This window comes from Micromys minutus (genome assembly GCF_963924665.1).
Source record: "Micromys minutus genome assembly, chromosome: 15".
Classification (NCBI taxonomy): Eukaryota; Metazoa; Chordata; class Mammalia; order Rodentia; family Muridae; genus Micromys; species Micromys minutus.
Genome location: NC_137984.1, coordinates 24,940,136 through 24,953,489, shown reverse-complemented (window position 1 = coordinate 24,953,489; position 13,354 = coordinate 24,940,136). Strand labels below are relative to the sequence as shown.

Genomic DNA, 13,354 nt, shown 5'->3' with positions numbered 1-13,354 from the left:
GGTTTTGATGTGTAATTATGATTAAAGCCTAAGGGATTGACTCAAATGAAATATTTTCTTTCAAGGGGGAAAAAAAAGACTGAGTTTGATTTGCTCCAAAGAAAGTTGCTTCACAAATGAAGCATTTTGTACATCCTTGGCATGGCTTCACGGGTTCAGCTCTGGCAGGCTTACTGCTGGGACAGCGGCTGCCCTAGGCAGTCTCACTGACTGCCAAGATTCAGTGGAGAGCAGTAGCTATCTGGGGTATGAAGTCTTTCAGTATAAAGCATTAACGTGTAATTCCTGCAATTGACTAAAGAAATCCCTCTGTCTATACGCACCATTGCCCAGGAGATGCTTCTCGTTCCGAGTTGCTGTTTGTCAGGCCTTCTTGGACTTTGCAGGATAAAACTGAAGCAGCTAAGCTACTTTGGTAGGATGAAAGTCCTAGGCTGCATCTTCTTTTTCTCTGCCTGCAGCTTCAGCGTTAAAATTCTGAAGAGAAGATTGTCTTTACATATTGCAAAATATGTCTCTGGCCACTGTAAACTAACACTTTGGTGCTTTTGCAGTTTTGTGTGTGTGTCCAGATCTTGGGTTCTATGAGCAGTGATCAATACCTTCTGGTTTCCAGTTAACTACAAATATCTTAAAATAGTTTGACTTTTTTTTTTCAAAGTCAATATTTCTGGATGTTAGAGACAGATATGCTTTTCTGCATTGTGTGTGTGTGTTTGTGTGTGTGTGTGTGTGTGTGTGTGTGTGTGTGTGTGTGTGTGTGTGTGTGTGTGTGCATATGGGTTCATATGCCAGAGCATGTGTTGAGAGATAATAGGATACCCTTTAGGAGTCAGTTTACTCCATCCAGCAAATAAGTCCTAGGATCAAAGTCGGCTCACCTTCAAAGTCAGCTAACCACGCTTGGTGTCCATGCATTTTATTAGTGAGTCCCACCTGCTGCTCTGGATTTGATAGTTCTTGAATGAGTGGAGCCCTTTATGCATTTCAGTACCTATCCACCTCTTAGGGACCTGACATATCCTGGGATGGAATTGCCATCCCGCAGATCACCGCTGCACTAAATGCCCTGTGCTGGAATCTATAGAAACACAGAAAAGCCCCACATTTGTGAGAAACAAAGTTGGATATATGCTCCAATTCTTGTGTATGCTACAAACTTAAGCGTGTATTAGTGAGTCTCTCCTTATCATACAATAGTGTCAATTACCTTCTAAGCAGTCAGATGTCTTCACAACATGAAACAATGTTCTATAGCTCTCCCTCAAACATGAAGTCACATACAAAATATACAAAGCCTTGAAGGAAATTTGAGATTGTGGGTTGAAACTTTACAACTCCGTTGCCAAAGGAGGAACAAAGAAGGTTTGCTAAAGTATTATGCCATCTGAAGTTTTTCTTGTGTAGATAGTAATCACATTATTCAAACTGTGATTTAGAAAAATCAAATGTGCTTAAACTTAGCAAAGATTTTTGTCTTTCTCAAGTTTTCAGTTTTCAGAAAGCAGATTGTTATATTTATATTTTTTCAGGTAGTAAATGAGCATCTCAAGTGTTTGTGTGCTTGATATTAAATTATTCTTATACAGAGGTTATTGACACATCACATCAACATTATCCATAGACATATTTATGATTCACCCAAGCTAATTAAATTTTAAGTGTGTCATACACTCTTAAAATTGCATTAATGGTGATATATGTGCAAAGATACAATAAAAAATTTCAAGAAGGTTTTTTACATTAAAGGAGGGCAGCAACTCTAGCTTACAAATTAAAGATAATCTACAACACATCACAATTTAATTTTATTCATTAATTGAGTCTCCCAAGCATAGTGTTGAAGGGCAGGTATAAAATCATAATTAATCAAGATTGCAAAATAGGGGACTGTATGTGCAATTGTTTATTTTACATATTTACTATGTAACACACAATGAATCATAATTCTCTAAAATCTAGACAATGTAGTTGATTTTGTCTATTCCCCGTGCTTTATGAACATCTTTGCCTTTTAGGTTTTTACCTTTGCCAAAAAATTCTTATGGCCGCTAGACTATTGGACCAGTTCATCTAACAAAGGCTAATCAAATATAGTAAAACCAAAATTCCCTTTCTAAGCTTTATTTTAAAATTGCCACCTTTTAACACTGGAAAAAAATGAAAAGAAACTAAACAAAGCAGAACAAAACAAAACACAAAGCAAAACACAAAACAAACAAACAAACAAATGAATTCCACAAATACTCTGGACTCTCTGCTTCATCACTAGAACCCTGAGAATATATCATGCTGGCTGTGGAGCCATGGTTAATATGGTTAGCTCTGGAACAGAGAACAATAGAAATGGGGACAGAGATGAGGGTTAAGGGTAAGAGGCAGAGATAGTTTGAGGAATTCTTATTCCCTAAGTGAATTAGCCATATATGAAGCTAAAATTCTTTAGAGGGCATAAATACAAGCCAATATATTTTCTTTTAAATGTGAAAAAATGTATTTGACTTTCAGTTATAACCAAAAATGATATAGAAGATGAATGAAGGAATGAAATGCCACCATTATTCATAGAGGATCATGATATAATGAGAAGATAGCAATGAATTCTGTGGAGATTTCTTAGGAAGTGAACCAAAAGAGTAAAGACATATAATTGGCATTGAATAAACCATTGAATACATTGGGGTTTTTTTCTTGGTATCTCTTTGGAGAGTGTATCTACTAATATAATATGCCCTTAGTCTTTTTCTTAGGGTTCAACCAGAACATAAAAGTGCTATTTTTAAATATTAACTTTGCCTCATGTTTAAGACTTGTGGATACAGTGAAAATATTGAAGTGAAAAACTGTAAAAAAAGTTGATATAACTGACATGGAAAATAACACACATAAATTTTAAGAGAAGTTTTGTCAAACTAGATCCATTCAGTATTTGGAGGGAGAATGTTGTTATCAAATTTATGAGTAAAGACACATTTTTGTATAAGTAAACTAAAAATATATCAACTTAAATGTAGAAAAAAATGTTTATCTGTATTTGATTACTTTATCCATAATTTGACAACTTCTCTGGGGAATATTAATTTTGTTAGAATAATTTAACATCATTTAATTGCTCATATCACTTATGCTTTTTTATAATTTTTAAATATGTTTTAAATAGTTATCTTTTAATTTGGTGATGGCTAATTGAAGAATCATTTACATTCCCTTAGCAGAGAGTTCACTAAATATTTAACATACTGATGTTACAGATTCTTATTATAAAAAAGTCCTCAACTAATAGTGCATTTTAATTGTTCAAACATAGTTGTGAATAAGAAATGTTAAATCAGTTGGATTCATAAATATATTTTAGCAACATATGATGCTAATGGTTGATACTATTCACATTAGCCTCAAGGTTGCTCCAAAAGAATAAAATCTAAGAGAGCATATGTATGTATGTGTGTGTGTGTGTGTATGTGTGTGTGTGTGTGTGTGTGTGTTTAGACTACAATATACCCATCCTGTGATATATGTTTATAGACACTGTAGTATTATAGAGCTGGTAGATTATATACATCTGTATATTTATAACATATATTTTACTAAGATCTTTAAGTATATAAATGAATAAGCCTACTTATATTGCTTTACTATTTTTTACAGAAGAAAAATTACACATGTATTTTGCAATAGGCTTTTTGTGCTAGTCATTTTCCTAAAAGTGTAATAGCAATATTTGAAATGACCTAAGATTGCTTGATCTGGGCTAACAGTGATAGGATTTTAGTGCATGGTCAGATTGTCTTTATAACTTTACATCTGCGGAGAGGAATCATTGTGAAATCTCTCACAAGAGGTTTCTTATAAAACCTTTTTATAAAAGAATGAGAGAGAAGGTGGAGAACCGAGGGTTTTTTTTTTTTTTTTTTTTTTTTTTTTTTGCCTCCAGGGATACATCTTGGTACCAAGGGATACAAGTCAAACCAAAGTTGCTGCCAAGAAGTCCAAAGCTCACTTCCTCCTGCAAGTGCTATTGGCTTCCAAAAACATCATATTCTTGAGATGAATCCCTATATATACAGACCATGGGGATCTCTTATCTACACTTTAGTTTTATTACTAGTCGCAGATATGAAAGAAACTCTCTCAGAAGAAAATGGGCATCAATTTAGTTTGTGAACACAATTCTATACATCATATATCTGTGTAAAATCAATGTTACATCACATTTGTTGAGACATGTCTGATTGAAAATGGAGGCTCGATGTTATAAATTGTTATACTCCTTAGTAGTGACACCTATATTTTGAAATATTCAAGCAGCTAACTGCTCAGTGAACATAGGAGTCTGGGCTGGAAGCTAAGAACCGAGTAAGCTGTGGAACTAGAGATCAGCATTCATGAGTTGTCAGTCTGAAGTCCTGGATAAAAGGGAAAAGAGCTTCAGAATTCTCTTTGAAGGACTGTTCATGAAGGATCTGAAATAGAGAACACAGGTGTGAGACCTATTGTCCAAAGTCCACAGACAGTAGAGTCAGACCTATTTCCTGGGGAGTGAAGGTAGGGTTTACCCAGGGTGACAGTACTGTCATTTGTCTTGAACTTCCCAGGTTTCCAGTGTTCCTTTTCATCCATTAGCTATTAGAAATTATTCAGCATAATTTTTTGTTTATTAAATCCTGGAGGACAATCTGAGATACATTCTTTGAAGCAAAATTGTTTTCACCTATAATATTCAATATTTTAGTGTGATTTTTTATTGCTATTTTTGTAGCCTTCTTATATTCTTACCATATTACTTTTAAGCTTTTCTCTACTCTTGACAGATAACAGAACCCCCAACTAAACTTTGGAGTTTATATGAGTTATAAAATCTAATACAACAAATGCCATCAATTTTGATGATATTTTTCACAGTGGACAGATGTTGTCATTTACAAAGTTACAACCTACTAGAAATTCGTTGCTGTTTCTATGTTTTTATATTCTGTTACACTATACAAAATTTTGTTATTGTTCTTTTCATAGATGTTCAAATATGTCTTCTATTTGCATGCCTAAGCTGTTAAGGTTCACAGCTTCTTCTCCTTAAGACTCTATCCCAACACACACTCTTCCTTGACAAGTTACTGAGGTTGTCTTAGGTTGAATCGTCCCTTTCCTTCCTGTCAGACTTTACTATGTCCTTGCTACTAGTCATTAAAATATAAAACCTCTGCACAGAATGAATAAACTAATCTTCATTAGAAAACATTGCTTATTCTTTCTTTCTATATTTCAACTCTTTGAAGTTTCTCATGTAGTCTAGGTTCTGATCTGTGCCCTATAGGTATTTGAGTATTCCATGTATTCTATGTAATAAATTTGGTTTAAATTTCTCTATTGAAATTTGCAAGTAATATATATCTTGGCAATCTGAAAAATGCCCCACTTACTGTGAGTATAATCTATTTATTTCAATGGCAGTTCAAATATTACCTTATTTGAGCTCAGTTCATAATTGTTTATGATCCAAAGACTTACTAGGGTTTAGCAGACTCACTCAGAGAATAAATTGACATTCGCTTTGCCTAGAAGCACATGCTTTCAATTGTGTTTAGTCTGAAAATTATTTATCCTAAAATTGATTATTGCTTTGTTTATTTTTGGTATTTGGGTAACTTTATGGTGTACCAGTTTTAACATTTTGCTTTCATTTTTTCTATGTCTTAATATTTGTTTAAATAAGTCTCTGTAAACATAATTGTTGTTAAAAATATTTAATCTCAATAAAGCGTTTTTTTTAATATAGCATTTCTACTCTACCTTTGACGATTTAGTTCCCTGATATAAACAACATGCAACCTTTATATTTACAATAATTGTTAATCAAAACAAGTGTTGGACAAACATTTATTTTCTATGCTATTATGTCTATTTTTCATCCAACAATCCCATTATATAGCTTGCCATTTTCATCTAAGCTTCTCTTAACTCTAATAAGCTAACCCACATTGTCATTATTTTAAGATTCTTACCCTATGGCAGCATCTTTTCTATCCACATTCTTTTCTCCAATGACTCCAAACCCAAGAGTCCTGAACCCCATCTATGTCTCTTCTGGTCAGTCATTAACTGTTGACACCTTTATTCACCAATCAGGGATAACTTGGTTGGGTAGCAAAGTCACAAAGTATCACTTGAGTTTGCATGAGGTCTCTGGGAGCAACCAGTATTAGCATAGCAAAAACCAAATTTCAGTTAATAGTTCACATTTCAAGTGCAGCGTTTTATTCTTGAACTATCCAATATAAAACAAAGAAAAAAAATATAATTCCTTTTTTAAAACTCTAATATATTTATATTATATCATACTCACTGCCCCCTCTAAGTCATCCCTCATACAATTCTTCCTCTTCTATGCTAAATGCCCCCCACCACTTGTTATCCTTCCATCAGTGCACAGTAATACTTCATTAGGTTAAGAGCCACCCCATACATTGAGGACTAACAAGGAAGCCCAGCTAAAAGAATATATCCTCTACCAGGCAACAGTTTAGTCCCCATTATACTAGCTCAGGAACATAGACCAAGTAGCACATCTGCTACATATGTGCAGGAGGAGGCCTACGTATATCCTGTTTATGTTTTTTTGATTGAGGTTTCAGCATTTGAGAGCCCCAAAGGATCCAGGTTAATTGACACTGTTGGTCTTCTGGGGAGTTCCTGTCACCATTGGAGCCCAAAATTCTTCCAATTCTTTCATAAGAGTCCTGAAGCTCTATCCACTCATTAGCTGTAGGGATCAGTATCTGTCATATTCAGCCACTGAGTGGAACTTCTCAATGAGCAAGTTGCTCCTGGTTGTAAGCATAATAGAATATTATTAATGGTGTGAAGGATTGGGGTTTGTCTTTGGGATGGGTCTCAATTTGGGCTGTTTATTGGTTGGCCATTACTTCGGTCTCTGTTCCATTCCCCATTACTGCATTTATTTTTGTAGGTAGGATTAATTTGGGGTTGAATATTTTGTTGATAGGTTTTATTACTATAAGGCAACCCCTGCAAGGTACCAGAAGTTGGCTTTTTCAGGGTCAAAATCCCCAAAGTTGTAAGTCACAACTAAGCAGGTGCCTCCTTGTCCTGCAGTTGATTTTACCTCCTCACCCTGTTTAAATAATTTATCTGATCTTAATTTAACTTTGTTAATAGAGTGTGAATAGAAAATTGTCCATTATATGGAGTACTGATTTTTAAAGCAAGACTTGATTTTCCTTTGAATTTTCTAATTGTAGGTTATTTTTTAAATTTATGTATTTTATAAATTACTATTATAGTCCACAATATTTGTTATATAAAAATATATAATAAATACATATTTTTTCTTTTTTAAAATTTTTCTCTAAGAAGAACTGAGGCTTCCACATTTTGGCCTTTCTTATCTTATCTTGATAATGTCTGTGAGTTGTTTCTTGAGTATTTAGAGTTTTCTGGGACTAGTATCTAATTATCACTGACTGTATATCATGTGTATTTTCTGTGAATTGGTTACCTCACTCATGATGATATTATCTAGTTCCATTCATTTGCCTAGAAATTGGTAAAGTCATTGTTTCTAATAGCTGAGTGGTACTCCATTGTGTAAAAGTACCAGACTTCCTGTATCAATTCTTCTGTTGAAATACCTCTAAGTTTTTTTCAGCTTCTGGCTGCTATGAACATGGTGGAGCATGTGTCCTTATAATATGTTGGAGCATCTTTGGGGTTTATGCCCAGAAATGAAATAGCTGGGTTTTTAGGTAGTACTATTTTCAATTTTCTGAAGAACAGTCTGACTGATTTCCAGAGTGGTTGTACCAGTTTACAAACCCCACAAACAGTGGAGAAGTGTTCCTCTTTCTCAGCATCCTTGCCAGCATTTGCTGTCATCTGTGTTTATGATCTTAGCCATTCTGACTGGTGTGAGGTAAAATCTCTGGGTTGTTTTGATCTGTGTTTCTCTGAAGACTAGGGATGCTGAATACTTCTTGAGTTGCTTCTTGGCCATTCAGTATTCCTCAGCTGAGAATTTTTTGCTTACCTATATACCCCATTTTTAATAAGATTGATTCTTTGGAGTGTAACTTCTTGAGTTCTTTGTATATATTGGATATTAGATCTCTATCAGATGTGAGATTGGTAAAGACCTTTTCCAGTCCATTGGCTTTTCTTTTCCATTGTCTTGACAATTTCTTGTAGCCTTACAGAAGCTTTGCAATTTTTATAAGATCCCATTCATCAATTCTTGATCTTAGAACATAAGCAATTGGTGTTCTGTTCAGGTAATTTCTCCCTGTGCCTACTTGTTTTAAGCTTTTTCTTCACTTTCTCTTCTAATAGTTTCAGTGTACCTGGTTTTATGTGGAGATCTTTGATCCAATTGCACTTGAGCTTTGTACAAGGAGATAAGAAAAGATCAATCAATTTGCATTTTCCTGCATGTTGACTGCCAGTTGAACCACCACAATTTGTTGAAGTGACTGTCCTTTTTCCACTGAATGTTTTTAGCTACTTTGTCAAAGATTAAGTGCCAACAGTGTGAGGGTTCATTTCTGGGTCTTGAATTCTGTCTATTGATATACCTGCCTGTCTCTGTACCAATACCATGTAGATTTTAACACAATTGCTTTATAATATAGCATGAGACAGGGATGGTAATGCCTGCAGAAGGTTTTTGTTGTCGAGAATGAATTTCGCTATCCTAGGTTTTACGTTATTCCAGATGAATATGCAAATTGCTCTTTCCAACTGTATGAAGAGTTGATTTGGAATTTTGATGGGATTGCACTGAATCTGTAGATTGCTTTTAGTAAGATGACCATTTTTACAATGATGATCCTCCAATACGTGAGCACGGAAGAACTGTTTAGTTTCTGAAATCTTCAAATTTCTTCTTCAGAGATCTGAAACTCTTATCATACAGATCTTTCACTTACTTAGTTATGGTCACCCCAATTTATTTCATATTGTTTGTGACTATTGTAAATAGAATTATATTTTCCCTAATTTCTTTCTCAGCATGATTATCTTTCAAGTGTAAGAAGGCTAATGATTTGTTTGAGTTAATTTTATAACCAGCCACTTTGCTGAAGTTGTTTATCAGCTGTGAAAGTTCTCCGTTGGAAGATTTGGGGTCACTTAAGTATTCTATCATATCATTGAGTAATAGTGATATTTTACTTCTTTCCTGCTGATTTTTATCCTTTTGAGTTCCCTTTGTTGTCTAATTTCTCTGGCCAGGACTTCCAGTACTATATTGAATAGGTAAAGGGAGAGTGGGAAGCCCTGTCTAGTCCCTGATGTTAGCAGGATTGCTTCAAGTTTCTTACTATTTAGTTTGATGTTTGCTTCTGGTTTGATGAATATTGCTTTTACAATGTTTAGGTATGGAACTTTGAATCCTGCTCTTTCAAAGACTTTTAACATGAACAAATGTTGAATTTAATGCTTTCTCAGTATCTAGTGAGATGATCATGTGTTTTTTTTCTTTGAGTTTGCTTATATGATTGATTATGTTAATGGATTTCCATATATTGAAACATCCCTGCTTTCCAGGGATGAAGCCTACTTGATCATGCTGAATGATCATCTTGATCTGTTCTTGGATTTAGTTTGCAAGAATTTTATTGAGTCTTTTTGCCTCAGTGTTTATGAGGGAAATTATTCTAAGGTTCTCTTTGTAGGGTCTTTGTTTGGTTTAGATATGAGCAAAATTGTAGCTTTGAAGAATAAGTTGGGTTGTGTTCCTTCTGTTTCTATTTTGTGGATTAGTTTGGAGAGTATTGGTATTGGCTCTTCTATGAAAGTCTGTTAGAATTCTGCACTGAACGATTCTGGTCCTGGGCTTTTTTTTGTTTGGGAGGATTTTGAAGACTGCTTTTGTATCTTTACATTTTGTGGGACTGTTTTAACTTTGTTATCTGGTTTCTGTTTAGAAATTTGTTCAATTTCTCTAGATTTTCCAGCTTTGTTTAGTATAAGCTTTTGTAGTAGTATATGATGATTTTTCAAGTTTTCTCAGTTTCTGTTGTTCAGATGGAATTAAGGAATCCAGTAGGATACTCTATTTCATGTTTCTCAACTCTGACACCACTAACCCTATTTTAATAGAAAGGTTTATAAGTGAATCAAATTCTGTCATGTTGGAATCTTTTGAACTTTGGATGTCATAGTTTAAAGGTGTTGTTTTTACAATATGAAAGACAGAAACTATTTGGTAATGTGAATTGGAAAGGTAATTTAGGGATTTGAACAACCACACATGTGTATCCTAATAATAAATTGCAGTGGAGTTTTTTCAAAACTTTCTCATGTCAAATCCCAAAAATTATTTTTTCATTTTGAAATAAAATTAGTATTAATTTAAACTTGGAAGTATAACAAAAATTGTATTCTCTTAGATACTAAAAAGCAAACTGCAGATTAAGTTGCTCCTATATCTGAACCCTCCCACAATAAGTAACGCAAACATTATAAACAATAATATGAACATTTTAAACATTAACACAATTATTAAAACCAATAACATAAACATTATATCCAATAACACCCCCATTATAACCAATAATACCACAATTATAAGCAATAAACAACTATCGTAAACAATAGCACAACAATGATAACCAATTACACAACTATTATTAGCACATATACAACAATCATAATGACTAACCCAATTATTACTACCAATAACACAACCATTATAACCAATAATACAATCACTACAACCACTAACATGACCATTTTAACCAATAGCACAACAATTATACCAAACAACACAACCATTATAACCAATAACACAACCATTATAACCAATAACACCTTTCTGCTATATACTCCACTGGCACCTTTAAATTGGTGTCTATCATTTTAATGAAGTCACAGTTGGAGGAATCTCAAATCAAGCTCAGGGATTACTTAGCAGTGCCCCTTCTCCTTTTCCCTGAATCTGTTTTCTCTTCTCATTTCAGCCATTGCTTCTTTCATTTTCAGACCAGTTCTTCAGATTACTCTGTCTGCAACTTTCCAATTAATTCCTTCAGACTATGAAAATTGGCAGTAGTACTGCTGTGTCTTTTCCATTGCATCTTTCATATAACATGGTATCATTTTGCTCTATCACTGGACCTACTACTACATGGAGTACCTTGCTTAAGTTGCTATCTTTATTAAAGATACACATTTCCATGTTTCTTTTCCAGAACATGTCTGAACAGATGTATCCATCCTACCTACATTTCTACTACTTCTACCTACTATTCTTTATTGTTGGAGTGATGACTGAATTACTGATGGTGTTGTTCAGTTACTTGTAACAATTTCACTCCGTGGTGAAGGAATATTTTTTCTAATTTGATTGGAATTTCTATTATTTATAAATCCAGACATTGAATTATTATTTAATTAGTATTTATTTTCCCAACTAATTTAATAAGTTATAATACAATACCTTTGCTGGGATTACCTTAACTATTTTGTTACAGAAGTTTGCTATTATACACAAATTCAGAGACAACAGTCTAAACAAACCCATAACTGATTAGACAACTTGAGGCAGATTTTCTTTTATTGTGCTTGCTCTGACACATTGCCTCCATGCCGCTCCTATTACCAAAGTTCTCCAAAGAAAATTTCATGGGTTTCAATGAACACTTTGTAGATTGTCAGAAAGAAGAGGGAATGAAAACCCTATAAATATGACTCCAGTCACATTTAACCAAACTGTCATTCTGTGAATTTCTCCAGGTTTAAATATTTTTGTTATCGAGAAAGAAACTGTGGTTTATTCAATCAGAATTTAATTGAAGCCTACGTGTTGTGCTTGATGGTTAGTTTATTGAAAATTATGGAATTTGTTAAAATAACAGCTATTCCTTTTCTACTAGCACTTAGTTTTAGTTAAATAATTTTGTTGTCCTGCATATCAACTTATCTCCCATGTGCTGAGACAGTGTTGTGTCTACCACTAAGTGGTATTGTCCGGGCCATTCTTTCATTTGAATGAAAAGGTACACTTCCACACGTCCCCCTTTCTCAACCTTTTCTCCTTTAAGCATCATTTGCACACAAACACATAAATAAACACATGCATAAATACAACCTGTTGAGTCTATTTATTATTGGCTCTCACAAGCTATTCTCAAGCCCACTGAGTAGACAGGGCTGGCCTTGAAGTCTTTCTCTCCACTTCTACCTTCTAGTCCTGGAGTCTTAAGTCATGCAACAACACAGCTAGCTTTCTTGATTTTTTTTTCAATCACATCTTTCAATAGAATTTTATAAACTAGAATTGTTTTTAATGTGCTCATGTCAGGAAATATTCTTTTAAATTTTCCCCAACCTTTCAGTGTACAGTAATTATATACATGCATATAATTTGTTTTCATCAAATCCACCCTCCACATCACTCCCTTCTAAATTCCTTCCTGTCGTCCTACACTTTTTCACCCTGACTTTGTGTTTATCATTTTAAAATCCTCAAGTAAATACTTTAGTTCTCTTTAAATGCAATTATCAAAGCTTGCCCAGAATTGCAACCTCAGCCTGCATTCTTTTGGAAGTTCACATTTTTCTTACACCCTTTCATAGTTTCTGGTAGAATGCAATTTTCAAAATTATATTGTACTTTTTCCATCTTAGCCTTGCTGACAGGCATTTCTCAAAAAAAAATTAAAAATATATTTTTTAAGAGAGATTGTCGTCTAGAAAGTAAGACATGCTGCCTGTGTTTTTGGCCTTTGGAAAGTTTTATATTTTTCAAAACCACTCAAGTAATAAGGCTTAGAAAATGGCTATTTTTCATATTATATTTCAACCCAAATTTATAAAATATATCAATACACTGAAGTAAGTGGTAACTTGATGCATACTCGTATCTATCCACTCATGCAGCTACCAATCATACATAGGACTATCTCCAATGATCACCTGTATTTCCATGTCATGTAAGTCTTTTGCCTGACAGATATTTGCTTCCTATGATATTACATGTACTAAGTAATGAGATCAGTTCATCTGTATAAAACAGCTGATGTTTCTCCTATGTTTACAAAAACCATTATTCTCAACTTATTGTAGTCTGACAGGTCGTACACTCACTTTCAGAAACTCTTGCTCCTGTACTAATGTTCTTCCAGCTCCTGCTGTAAAGAGCTACCAAACACTCAGAGTCTAGCTGTGAGCAGTGCATGTTGTCAGCTCTTACATTCACCTGTGTTCTCCATGTCCCTCATGAACCTCATCACGGCTTCTTCTCATTCTCTGTCTATCTCTGCTTCCTCCTGCTGCTCCAGTATCTGTCTCTCGCTGCCTACCTCCCCTCCTTGTGTGTGTCTCCAGGGGATATTTGTAT

At 34.2% G+C, this 13,354-nt stretch overlaps 1 protein-coding gene across 1 annotated transcript in view; it reads left to right on the top strand.

Annotated features, from left to right (window-relative positions):
* Positions 1-13,354, top strand: part of NAALADL2 (N-acetylated alpha-linked acidic dipeptidase like 2) — a gene marked incomplete at its 3' end in the record, with an annotated part of 819,915 nt that overhangs the window by 478,827 nt on the left and 327,734 nt on the right. The gene's annotated exons all lie outside the window — the stretch shown is intronic.